The 13,622-nt window shown below is 37.4% G+C and overlaps 1 protein-coding gene across 1 annotated transcript in view; it reads left to right on the top strand.

The window, feature by feature from the left end:
• Positions 1-328: 328 nt before the first annotated feature.
• ZC3H12B (zinc finger CCCH-type containing 12B) overlaps positions 329-13,622 on the top strand; it is an 86,888-nt gene continuing 73,594 nt past the window's right edge. The window contains exon 1 of the mRNA XM_075184389.1: positions 329-782. The gene's annotated coding sequence lies outside the window, so the exon portion shown is untranslated. The remainder of the gene's footprint in view (positions 783-13,622) is intronic.

Raw genomic sequence — 13,622 nt, 5'->3', positions numbered from 1 at the left:
TTTTGTTTTGTTTATATTTATATGATGTCTATGGTTTGTTATCTGACTGCACTGTATGTACAGATTGTGGATACAATTTTTTTTATTACATTATATTATCTGTAGGTATCATATTTATTATAAACCATAAAGATTCTGTCGATTTGTTCACAATTTTATTTAATGATATGTGCATACTACTGTTTTATTGATAGCATTATTACTATGTAGTAAGTATTCTATTCTGTCCCCGCTGTAATATTACATAGTTATTTTCTGTACCATAATTACACAGTACACACAGCCTATCATCTATACACATTACCATGAGACAGAAAACAGGCCACTGCAATCTCGCTGCCCCCCGTTAGATGTCGCTGCTGTTCAGACCTCACAGGCCCGGCCGCCGTTGCTAGGAGACCTGGAGCGGGCGGTGTGTGGGCAGCTGCAGGCAGCGCTTGGTAGCTGATGCCGCGGGCTCGGGCTGCTCGGTGAGGCGGCGGCGGAGGAGGGAGGGAGCGAGCGGCAGGGCCTTGGGCCTGGACCCCGGTGCAGGCCGGTTCCAGTGTGTGCTCAGTGCGCCTGGGTCTGGCAGGGGCCTGTGTCGTGCCTCGTATTGTGGTAATAGGTGGTCTTGGAAGTGACTGTACCGGGGAGTACGTGCACTGTACTGCAGGGCTGCGCTTACCGCATACCGAGACCTTCATGTGCAGCTACACTTACATCAACCGAGCTCAAAGCATTTGCCTCTTGCGACCTTTTGCAACGAACGCTGGGATGAGGAGCAGCGCAGAAAGGCCGGGGTGAGTGTCAGTATGATGGGGCACTTCTGTCAGTGACCCTCCCACAGTGTATACTAATACCCCACTGTATTACCCTCCCCCATGACTGACAGGAACCCCTCCTACCTTATACTGCTGATTGTCAGTGACCCAATTTTTCAAAGATGTCTGTCGTTTACAATGTCTGGTTTCTTATTATGACCCATACCTGTTACTTGTAGGGAAACTCCATCAGCAGTGACTCCCACCCCCCAGCCTATGTCTGTAGTGTGCTCCCTTTCTCGCTGGTTTTATTTATTTTGCAGATGTCTAAACTTTGAGCTGTAATTTTGTTAATCTCCCCTTCTCCGGAGTTGGTCATTGACTTTCATTCTTCTCCTTCACCTCCCTATTGCATTTAGACATTAAAAGTGCCCTTTCTTCTCTGGAATCAGTCATTGACTATCTCTTCATCCTTCTGCTCCGTAGTCAGCCATTATCTTGACTATTACTTTTTATCTTCTTTGAAGTAAGTCATTGACTGCACCTTCTCCTTTTTATTGCAGTCAGGCAATAACTATCTGGTCTTCTTATCCTATTCCTGCCCATCATGGTTACTTACTGTCACTAAATCTACCTATAGCAAAGTGTCACATTTTTGGCTGGTGCACACAAACACACCATCTGTCAGTACTGAATTTCTTATTGTATTCATCTCATCAATGATCTTTAGTGTGAATACAGTTATAAGCACATTTCACTACATTTTAGAAATGCATAACAATGGCAATACAATGTTTTTGTTTTTTTGTTTTTTTTTAATAAAAGTGTCCATAAAGAATAATTTCATAGGTTGGAAACCCTGATCCCCATTCAGGTCAGCCATTGACTACCCTTTCTCTTTTTCTATGGAGTCAGCCATTGACTACCCTCCTCTATCTGACCTGTCTGGAGGTAACCATAGACTACCCTTCTCTACCTCACCTGTCTGGAGTCAGCCATTCAACTACCCTCCTCTCCCTGACCTTTCTGGAGTCAGCCATTCAAATACCCTCCTCTCCCTGACCTGTCTGGAGTCAGCCATTCAAATACCCTCCTCTCCCTGACCTGTCTGGAGTCAGCCATTCAAATACCCTCCTCTCCCTGACCTGTCTGGAGTCAGTCATTGGCTACCCTCCTCTCCCTGACCTGTCTGGAATCAGCCCTCTTCCAGATCTGGAGTCAGTCATTAGGTACATCTTCTGCTCCACCTCCTATTGTAGAAATCTTAACTATCATTCTCATTATTGCTGTCCATTGACTCCTCCTTATCCTTTTAGCAGTCAGCCACTAAATACCCCTTTTCACCTTCTCCTGATTACATTTAGCCATTCATATCCCATTCTCTTTGGAATCAGATATCGAATCTCTTCTTTAGGGAGTTTAACATAAGCAAGTTTCTGATTTTTTTACAATGTGCAGATTTGCACCTTTGTTAGTAAATACATCGCAGGGAATTGTAGCAGGTACACATATGTAGACCTAAGAGCTTATTACACTGGGAAGTAACTAACTGCATTTGTTGATTTTTATTTTCTTCCTGGGTAAAATGTGTGCAATTCTGTGTTAACAGTTTATTCAAGTTATTATTTGGTAATGGCTAGAAAGTATATATATATATATATATATATATATATATATATATATATATTTATTTATTTATACTAGGTGGTACTGTTGAAGATTCACTTTACTTTGACAGAGCAATCCATATGATAGTTCCAATCTATATAATAGTCCCTTTCATATTAATAAATACCAGATTGCAGATAATTAGGCACTCAGTGGACAATAATTTACAGTATGCACATCTTTATTAATGCAACTTATCCGCATACAGTGTGAAAAATCACTAGCCTATTGGCAGTAGAGAATAATGTGTATATGAATCAGATTACAAGTCCGTGTCGAGATCACTTTTTATTTGTGTATTTGTCAAATTACATTAGATAATGATGTATTCGTTTAACGGATTAAGTAACATTACGTAACTCAGAATAAGTTTAATGCTTACATTCACATCTGTGTATACATTCTTTTACACTACTTGTGAAAGAATGAACCCCTTTAGTGTTCTTCACATTTTATTTTCTTACATCATGAAATTATTAACAAATTCCTACCACTGATCAACAATAAAAAAATGTAATGTCAAAATTACAACTCTGAACAGTTTATCCCATATCTGCCTTGGAAGATTAGCTCTGTCAGAGTTGCCATAGGACTCTTGGGGGTATATTTACTAAACTGCGGGTTTGAAAAAGTGGAGATGTTGCCTATAGCAACTAATCAGATTCTAGCTGTCATTTTGTAGAATGCACTAAATAAATGATAGCTAGAATCTGATTGGTAGCTATAGGCAACATCTCCACTTTTTCAAACCCGCAGTTTAGTAAATGTACCCCTTGGTGTCGACAAGTGCTCCTCTTGCACAGGTCATAATTTTGAAGGATGGTCTGTTCTAGGCCAACACAATGCTGTACTTTATTCTCTCATTTCTTTATGAAGAACTTGGCAGTGGTCTGGGGGGTATTAAGGGACAGATTCTGCGCAATCTGCCAGCAGACATCACTGCAGTGTCAGGCTATGCACACTTGCGGTTAATGCGGTACTTAAATGTTCGCATATTCTTGCAAAAAAAAAATATGAAAATTTTGGGCCGGACATCGTGCAGTATTGAATCTGTCTAAATAAGTCTTTAAAATGTTCTTATATCCTTTCCCTGATTGGTGCTTTTTCAATAACCATTTCTCGGATTTGCTTTGAATATTCTATGATCTTTATTAAGAAGCTCTGGTCTGGAAATGCACTAACCAACGGTCACTAGTGTAGCTATAGTTTCTGTTCCTGGAAAAAAGGAGCTATTTTGATGGTTTCACAGAGAATACTTATTTTGGCATATTTGTTTTTTAATATCATGGCAATATCAAAGTGCAACTCTGTTTACGCTATACGTCATGTTGACATGTGTTAAATTACATTTTTCAATAAGATCGAGATGTATATACCAACTCAACCGTATGCAAGTCCATTCTGCCCTAACAATAGAAGTAACTCCTCACAGGAGACTGAGTCATAGTCACGCTGACTGCCTATATAACCCAATTGTGCTAAGTCACAGATTTTTGTCCTCTTACAACTTATGTGGGTGGCAGAGAAGAGGAGGAAGCAGACAGAGGGAGAAAGCAGCAATAAGCTGCAGAGTCTTAGGAACTAGGATGAGATGATTAACCCATTAACTCCTGGAAGGTCAAGTAGCGTTTGAGAAAATGATTCACTTAAGAGCACAACATAAACAGTCCTATGATTCAAAGGAATGATCAGCTTTTTTTAGTTATGCTGAATGTGGCATAGTACATAAAGCTTCAAATTGCTCTTGGTGTATTTCTGTTGTACACTCACTTCTTTGTTAGTAGCCAACTAACTATAAGAACTATTCAATACTTTTTGTGAAGTAGACAACTTTACAGGGCTGCTTGTTTTAAGTTTTATATTCACTCTTAGGCCCAGATTCTTAACCTTTGTTGGCACGTGACACTGCTTTGAATGAATCATATACAGTGGCTGTAAAAAGTATTTAACTTCTTTTTTCTTTTTTTTACATCATTGAATTAAGATGAATTTATTAGAGACTTTTGCAATTAATTAAAACAGAACACTCTGTAGTGTGAAATAATAAAAAAAACAACCATTTTTTTTCTTAGTTGCAAATTAAAACAAACCATAATTGATTACATAAGTATTCTCTGCGCTTGTCAACATATAGCTAAAAAATCCTGGAGCAATCTGTTGTCTTTAGAGGTTGTGGAATTGATTGTTGTCCACTTATGTACGACTCCAGTGTTTTAAATTGGGAATTCTTACAGTTGTTGCATTTTCAAATTCTAGCTTCTTCATGAAAATCAAAGAACAGTCAAACCAAATGCTAGAAAAGATTATAGAAAAAGGGCAGGATATTGGAAAATGTTAAAGGCTTTTATTATCCCCCAGAACACTGGCAAGTCCATCATAAAGAATTGGAGAGAATATGACACAACTGTGAGTTTTTGCCGACAATCCTCCAAAACAGCTCATCCATGGGAGAGGGTCACTTCTTAGAGAGATCACTAAGAGGCCTGGGGTAACTCAAACAAATGTACAGCTTCCACTCTCTCATATTTATTTTTAATTAATTGAGAAAAAAAACTATACAGTTACTGTTTATTTGACATTACATATTATTTTGTATTGATGAGCAGTAAGAATTCACAAATAAATCCATTTCTAATTGATTATCTAAGAAAATGTCAAAGGGAATTCATTATTTTAATAGCCAAGTATACTACAAACTTCCCCTGATATGTGTAATGTTACTTTACCCATAAAGTTCAAACATTTAATTTTGTAACTTGGAAAAGTTATAAATATAAAGTAACCTCAACACTTACATGTAACTTGCTTTAATAAATATAGACATTATTCTTTAGTGCTCAAACGCTTGTAAGCTGTCTTTCATACTGTCCATATGAGGGAGATATGCACACTGTAAGTTATTCTCTATAGACTACCTAGTCTGTCTTCATACTGGCATTTATTAATATGAAGGGCACTATGGTATGGATTGATCTGTCAAAGTGGAAATGATTATTAAAAGGTTATAAATACTTGTATAGCTACTATGTTTACTTTCATTTACATATATTGTGCTCAACAGGTTAGTTATTTTAATTTTCTTTGCATATAACTGTTAAGAAATCAGGTACTTGCAGAATATAGTAAAATATGGTAATTAGTGTTTTCATGTACAGGTTATAACAAGTTACCTATATACAGTGTAAGTAGTCAGTTTGTAGCTGAACCAAATATTAGGCTCTAGTGACAACGTTCATGCCTTCCAGTTGGATTAATAGACCATATCTCATGAACATTGGTGCAGCCAACACAATGTCTGCCTTCCACTGTGAGTTGCTGACACTTAAAATTTAGCTTCGCACTGTGAAAACACACCATTTACTTATCCAGACTTTTGTGATCATTATCCACAGTTAATTCCTCAGTAGACAGTGCATGAAGAACGATCCAAGAATAAGTTATAATTGAACATAGGCTGTATTGACAAATGATGGCAACCTTTCCTGAGACACATATTTAGGAGATGGAGAATTGCTTTTATTTTCATATATCTATGAAATTGCACATGTCTGTTTTCTTTTTCTCCTTGAGTTCCCACCTCATCCTCCTGTCCACTGTGCTCTCTTCTCCATCCTTAGTACTGATCATCTATAGCACCCCACACAGAAGAGAAATCTCACAACAGTCAGACAATGGTATGAGTCATCTCTATGATCTCTTAGTACTTGCTATTTGAACACTGAGCAGAGAGATGAGTCACTTCTGCACTAGGACTTAGGTGGCAGCATTTTCTGTCACCATGGATATTCCACTTGCTTTTCCTCCTATAAGGAGTACAGATTGTATTGAAGGGAAAATACTGTTTTCTCTCATTGCCTGCATGTTTAAACCAGGCATTATTAAACAATATGACCTATACAAAACAAAGTATTTTTGGTGATTCTTTGTATACAAGTATACACAATATGGGGTAAGTGGAATACATGAATACTCTAGAAATAAATTGACACACACTAAGGGGTACTTGGTAAACATTTATAGATTATATACCTTATTTATAAAATTTTAAAGAGACACACAATACAAAATGTTGAGAAAACTTGTTTTAAATTCTGCAACTGTGAAGTGTAATGCTTTATATATGTAGTAAGTGGTTCTACCTAGGGTAATTGATTTGAATGTTGTCAGCTTTGTACCATGATTGCGTGTTTTAATGTAACATGTAATAATTGTGGGACACCCTATGTGTGTTATGGTATTCGGTAAACTCAGTACATAACTATTTCCTACTACTACCCACAGTATAAATATATTTATAGGAACAATTAAAGTGTACATTGCGTAGTGTGTCAATGTGCTGAAGAGAGATGCAGGGAGATTTTTCATGATGATGAACCTGTCCAGAATGCCTACATTGACTTCAGTGATTTTCTACACTCCCAGCAAGAGAAAGAAGCATACTTGCAGCACCTTGATTTATAACTACTTATAGTATCAGGCATTTCAACTGTTCTCAGGTGTGCAGCCTTGTGAGCACTGCTATTACTGCGTAGAGCAGTCATGGGCAACAGGCGGCCTTCCATGCCTTTCTATGTGGCCCCAACTCATCACTGCTTTTTATGCTTTCAATTCTTTTCTCTTCTTTATGCTGGACCCAGCTATTATTCTTTACTTTATGCCCTGCTGAGCTTATGCACAAGCTCTTATTCTGAGATTAAGGATAATGTGCGGCCCCAGAAGGGTATCAGGTTGCCCATTACTGGTGTAGAGTCTAGGGAGTGTATAAAATAGATACAAACTTTTAAAACAATTGTAAGGAAGTATTCATATACTTATCATTGTAAGATGTTTTGGTTATGACTTCATCTTTCTGCTCTTTCTATATTTTATTGTATCTAATTTGCCAACAACATAATGTCATTATTGTATAGCACCACTCTTTAGATGTACATTGTAATTACTTGAATAATATTGTGAAAGCCATTCTGTTAAGAGTAATAACATTTAAAAATGGATTAATGCAGCCTTAATTGAAGATTGTAGTAAAACAAATTTGGTAAAAATGTTCTTACAAGACATATAGTTGTCAATGCAATTAGCTGCAAGGTGCCGTAGTAGTATTACGCATTATGTTTCCAAGTGATGTTCAGGTAATGATCTTTGTTGATTTTTTGCTTGCATATCATAGAGGTGCAAACAAAAATGAGCAGTTTTCATTACCATAATTGCCATTTTTCTGCTTATAAGCACATCATGTGAGGCTACTACAAGACCTTACTGCTAATTGATTTGGCCCATTAGACATGTAAAAAGCTTTAAAATGTGATTATATTGGTAATGGTATTTACTGCTAGCTATCATTTCTTTGTTGTTTTTCATTATGTTCCATTGAGAACTGGAAATGCCATTAAATATTATTTGTAGATGTTTGCATACTCTATCTATAATTTAGAATACTTTTAGTCTAAAGCTCTCTACTTGCTTCAATGTGAAAGATACATAAATATATTTTTTTTTTATCATAAATATTTATTTATATTTATTTATACACCAGCGTTCTCTGTATATGCTGTATATACGTGCATAGACACATATTTATAATAGTATATATTCCAAAAGATTCTGCTTCATATCAAGAGATTAACTATTACCATTGACCTGTTCATCAAAGTCATGGGCAGCGCGGTGGCTTAGTGGTTAGCACTTCTGCCTCACAGCACTGAGGTCATGAGTTCAATTCCCGAACAGGGCATACAAACTCCACAGAGATAAGCTCTGTGGAGTTTGTATGTTCTCCCCGTGTTTGCGTGGGTCTCCTCCGGGTGCTTTGGTTTCCTCCCACACCCCAAAAACATACTGGTAGGTTAATTGGCTGCAATTAAATTGTCCTTGGTCTGTGTATGTATGTTAGTGAATTTAGACTGTAAACTCCAACGGGGCAGGGACTGATGTGATTGAGTTCTCTGTACAGCGCAGTGGAATTAGTGGCGCTATATAAATAGCTGATGATGATGATGAAAGTCTTCCTCCTAGCTCCACTCCCACTGGCCCAGCCTCCCTACAGACATTCTCACTATCTTGTCTCTGCCTCGCACATTCCCATTTGATTTTAAGCTCTCACTAGCAGAGCCCTCCTGTCTTCTTGTCTGCTCTCATCCGTCTCTTGCCTCCTGCATGTTCTTTACACTGCCTGTTATACATCCTGCCTGTTACGTATTATGCTTCCTGTAAGTTCACTAATTTGCCTATTGGTATGTACTTGTTATATGCTCCTCTCCTCCACTGTACGATGCTGAGGATTTTTGTATGTGGTGCCTTATAAATAATTAATGATAGTAATAGATTATTTTACCAGTGAAGGCAAATGAAATAATGTATAACAATGATTTGCAAAATCATCTTTTCAAATGGGGGATATAAATTTTAAAATAAATACTGGGTAGATTTAATTGAATGTCATACTTTATTTTATTTGCAACAAATCATATAGGTTTTTACTGTTTTGCTGTTTTTTGAGTTTTGTGATTTCATACTGCAATGTTTACTTAAGGTATGATTCATTTACGGCTCTTCCACACCTATATTCCTTTTTTTGTGACATTAATAAACACATGAAAAGCACATTAGAAATAGGTCAAATGTTAACGGTGCTTTTCCCCCATCACATTTAAAATGCAAATGCCTCTTTTTTAATTTTAGAATGTGACACAAGCTATTTCATTTGCTTTAATGTGCACTCCCAGTACAATAGATTGCATTTGGTAATTGGTTCAGTGATGTGTTTTTAAAACAGTAATGGTGTTTTCCTCAATGCAGAAGCTGGTGTGATCTAAGTCTTTCTTGGGGGCAAATGTATAAAAAGTGCAGATTTTGCAAGTCGCTGATATTCGGTGACTTTGCAGGGGAATTTTGAAACGGCATTGGCTTTAAAGTGTCAGGCGTCGTTCCTCCGCTCCTCTGCACATGCGCATCCCATTGCTAGGCAACGGGACGCTATCGGGATCTCTGGTGACAGCCGATGACATAATGCCGCCGGCATCTCATTGGCCACAGGTACTGGCAGACTCTGACACCATGATGGTGCAGAGTATTGGGTCATCCTGCTCCAGCATTTCAGTGTACTATTTGGCTATTCCTGACCATTCCTTCTGCTTTCCAGTGTTTCCTTACCGACCTGGCTTGTCTGACCCTTCTATTGGATTCTCCCTGTGACTGCTATCTCTCCTGGAAATTACTGAACCAGCTTGTCTGACCATTCTGTTGGATTTTTCCCTTTGTACCTCTGCTGCTAGCACCCCCTAGACTTCAGCAATACTAAATCAGTGATAGTTCGTAAATGTTAATTGTCACACCAGCTGGCCTTTAGTTACTATTACAAGTAATATAACTGAGGTGCAGATGCAATTCAGGCTTAATCTGCACCCCCTTTTTTAATATACATATTTCCCCTTATCTCCCTCCACATAACAATGACACAGTGTCAACTATTTTGCTGAAAAATGCCATGGTTTGCATGGGTGCTATGCCCTCACACATTAATGTTGTGCAGAACAAATGTGTGCCCCAACCCACAAATGGTGCCCCTACAAATGTCTGGATCTCCTGACTATCCTTCCAAACTACAACTTAGAGAATTTGTGCACACTTATGCTCTTGAGTTATACCACCATTATGCGTTCACATTGTTCAATTGCTTAGTGTGTGTGGAACAGTCACCAGCTGCAGTCACTGCAGGTTAAATTCTGTCAAAACACGATGGTGATATATACTGACTGTTTCCCAGCAGCTTGATAGGCCGTGAATGTAACAAGCAGTATTCATGGCATGTCCTGTGGGAAATTAAGTGTGTACCTATATTGCATTCACTATAAAGAGCACTGATCTTTATTTTGGCAGCCGTTCAAGCTGCATTAACCACAGCACTGGCTCGCCATTCCACCTAAAGGGTTTGTTCACACTAGTGAACTGTATACCAAATTTAAGTAGCCTCCTTATTCCTTCATAATCGAAAAACAATGGCTTATAGAACAGCAATTTTCAAAATATGTCCAGGGCTTTTCTGACACCATTCATCACACACCATTTGTGAAGTCTGCATTGGAACCTGTCCAACCAGATTCATCACCCACATTGGTTATAGTGGGACCAACACCCCAATTACTGACCTTGTGGAACACCCTGGTTATTCTTCTACATATCCGAACGCAAGAACTGAAAACTGTAGATCCAGGGATTCTCAGTTCCCTTATGAGGATACTCTTGTGTTCAGACCAGTGATTGGCTATTGGATGGCGCACCAGCTGACTAACCTGTGCACTTGACAATGTATAGAGAAACTACGTAGTTCAAAATTCCCGTCTCTTGTGGCAGGAGAATGTAACCATCACTGAGTTTGGCCAGGAGTGAATATCTTCCTTGGGGGGAGGGGGGAGTTAAGGGGGGGGGATATCAGGGATTCTTATTAAATTACTTTTTGTACTCAGGGGATTAACACAGGGGATTTCATTAATATTGTTTAAAACATGAACTTTTGGTGTTCCGAAAGTCTGGCACAAAGGATGTAATGAAGAAATAATTGTGGGATCATTCAGCAAACAAAACGTATGTTTAGTGCCTTTACCAGGGTTACGTATTCAACAAGTTCATGACAACCCATCTGTGTTAGTCACATCCTGTTAACCTCTGTTGATCTAGTTAATGATTGGTCATCAGCCATCTTGTGATAAAATCTGTGGTGGTAATAGTAATTGATAAGGCTCCCAAATTCTGTTGTTTACATTTTTATTGCAGTACAGTATGTCTTCCATTACAAAGCTATTGTGTAAGGGATACCTTGTACAGCTATTTATATAGCCTGCGCTATATAAATAAATGTTGATGATGAGGGAAACTAAATGTTGATAGACACTTCTATTTTGCTCTTAATGTAACAAAGGTCCCACCAACTTCATAAAAGTTGATTTAAAGAGTATATTTTATTGCATTATTGCAGGTCCATTTTTGGCGTCTGTCAGATAAAGCTAGTTCTGCACTCATATATCAGCTAGTCTTGAATGTGAAAACAAGGTTACAATTCCTGCAGTGTTCTGAATTAACCACTAGGTTGTGCATTGTGATCACTAAAGTACCATAATGTTAACTGGAAATTCACACAACAAATATTTGAAAAAAAATCTTCAAAAACCAAATAAGTTGTGTGTTTTAACAAACTCTATTGTGATAATAAAGTATTTTGGCTGACAGTATGTTTTATAATATGCATGTATAGTTTTCATAGGGATCAATGACCCTATGTGGTAAAATTTTGAACTGTTCCACACTGCCTATTTCGAGCATTCCACCATGTTGGAAATTGCTATTTGCTGTCCTAGGTCTGCACTCAGTTCTTTCAGTATGCAGAAAACTAGGCAGAATATGTGATAAAAACATAGACCATTTTCTTTCTAATAGATGACAACTTCTTAAACAGCAAGCAAAGCCGATATATGACATTCATATATATTTAAGCTCTGTATTCCTGAGCTGATTAATACATATGAAATGACTGGAGTGTTTATAGCTAACTAATAATGCCCACCATACTCTGCTTTACCCATCTGTAACAGTTTACCATATTAGAGAATGCTTTTCTAACAGCAGACAAGATATTGTACTAATCACACGATATGCAGCCTGCGGTGCTTTTAATTGAATATCAAGTGCATTTCAAGTTGCATGACTACTTACCAACCTTTGGAAACACCTACATGAAAGGGGATGCTCTCAATTTTGTTTCATTTATGTCTTTATTACATAATGATTTTGAATGTTTTTATTACTTCTGGTGGAGTGCACCTAGAAATGCACTTTCCTGTTGAATGAAACATTGGAAAATGTGCCCTAATAAAATACAGGTACAAGGCTGGGTGTGACCTCTGACCAGATACAGAATTAAAGTGCTTTCCTTGGAAGGAAACAGTTGTACCCCTGCCTGTAAAATTGGATGCCACCTTTAAGTGCAGCTTCTCCATCCTCACCATTATTTAAATAATCCCATCCTGCAAAATGAAATGTTGTTTTTCCACTCAAGTACAAAAGTAGGCAAACTCTTGCATCTAATCTGCACTTGGCAAGGAATGGTCCAATTCGCCTATCTCCTCCCATTATATGATGCAAAATTTGCACCCCTGCAGATGCCACCATCTTGGCCACCAAATCCATGATTTTACTCTTATAATAGGGGATATGTGTGCAAAATTGATTTAGTAGTCCTTTAAGTACATGTATTTGTAAAAATTGCATGCTGTATTTGTAGCTCAGTCGAGAATATACCATTGTCAGCACCAAACATGGAATTATAAAATGGAAATGTATATTTCCAGAATGGAAAGAGTAGATGTAAGCTATTCTGTAGAAGCCCTATATAACAACACTTATTAGCTATGTAAACTGCCATGGAATGTATTATCACTTCTAGCTCAACAATTCCAGATTATTTAACTTAAAGGAAATAGTTTCTCAATCACCTTCAATAATATTCTGTTAACACCTTCAAGATCGCTTGATCTTCCTCTGCTCCCATGAGAATCTTATTATATATACTTATTTTTTTAAATGGATTTTGATATCATAATATGTTTGTGCATATTTAAGACCCAGCTGAAGAAAAATCTTGACTATAGTCTTATAGACTGTTTTAAATGTGACAATATTGTAGGAGACCAGTACATTAAGCCTAGAAGAAAAGTGGGTTCTAGTGTGGGCACAGGGGAAATTACAGATTCAGTTTTTAAAATATGGACTTTGGAATACATTTCAGTATGAAACTGGTACATTATATTTGCATAAAAAAATGTCTGCATATACTGAGGCCACCCAGAGCTATCACAATGACTGGACAGTCAGGGAAGTGCTAGGAGGCCAAAAGTTGTTATTTTTATTGTTTTTAATAAGTGAATTATGTGTTAAGCTCAATTTGTCTTTGATTGTTTAAAATACAATATGCCAAATTGCTGTCAGTTGAACTTTCCACTGTTTTTGATGAGGGGAGTAAGACCACATTTAATGTAGGTTCTGATGATGCTTTTTTTTTTTATAGATAAACAAGTGTAATGATATATATTTTTTAAAATGTAACAAAGAAATATGTTTTGTTTCCCTACACATGCATACTCATTTCAGCTAAACTGTACATTTAGTGATATATTAATTTTATGGATTTGTACATGCGATAGATAGATCTAACTCTCTGCC

This window comes from Mixophyes fleayi, chromosome 9 (assembly GCF_038048845.1).
Source record: "Mixophyes fleayi isolate aMixFle1 chromosome 9, aMixFle1.hap1, whole genome shotgun sequence".
In the NCBI taxonomy this organism is placed as follows: Eukaryota; Metazoa; Chordata; class Amphibia; order Anura; family Limnodynastidae; genus Mixophyes; species Mixophyes fleayi.
The sequence above is the reverse complement of the archived record's forward strand: the minus strand, read 5'-3'. Positions and strand labels throughout refer to the sequence as shown.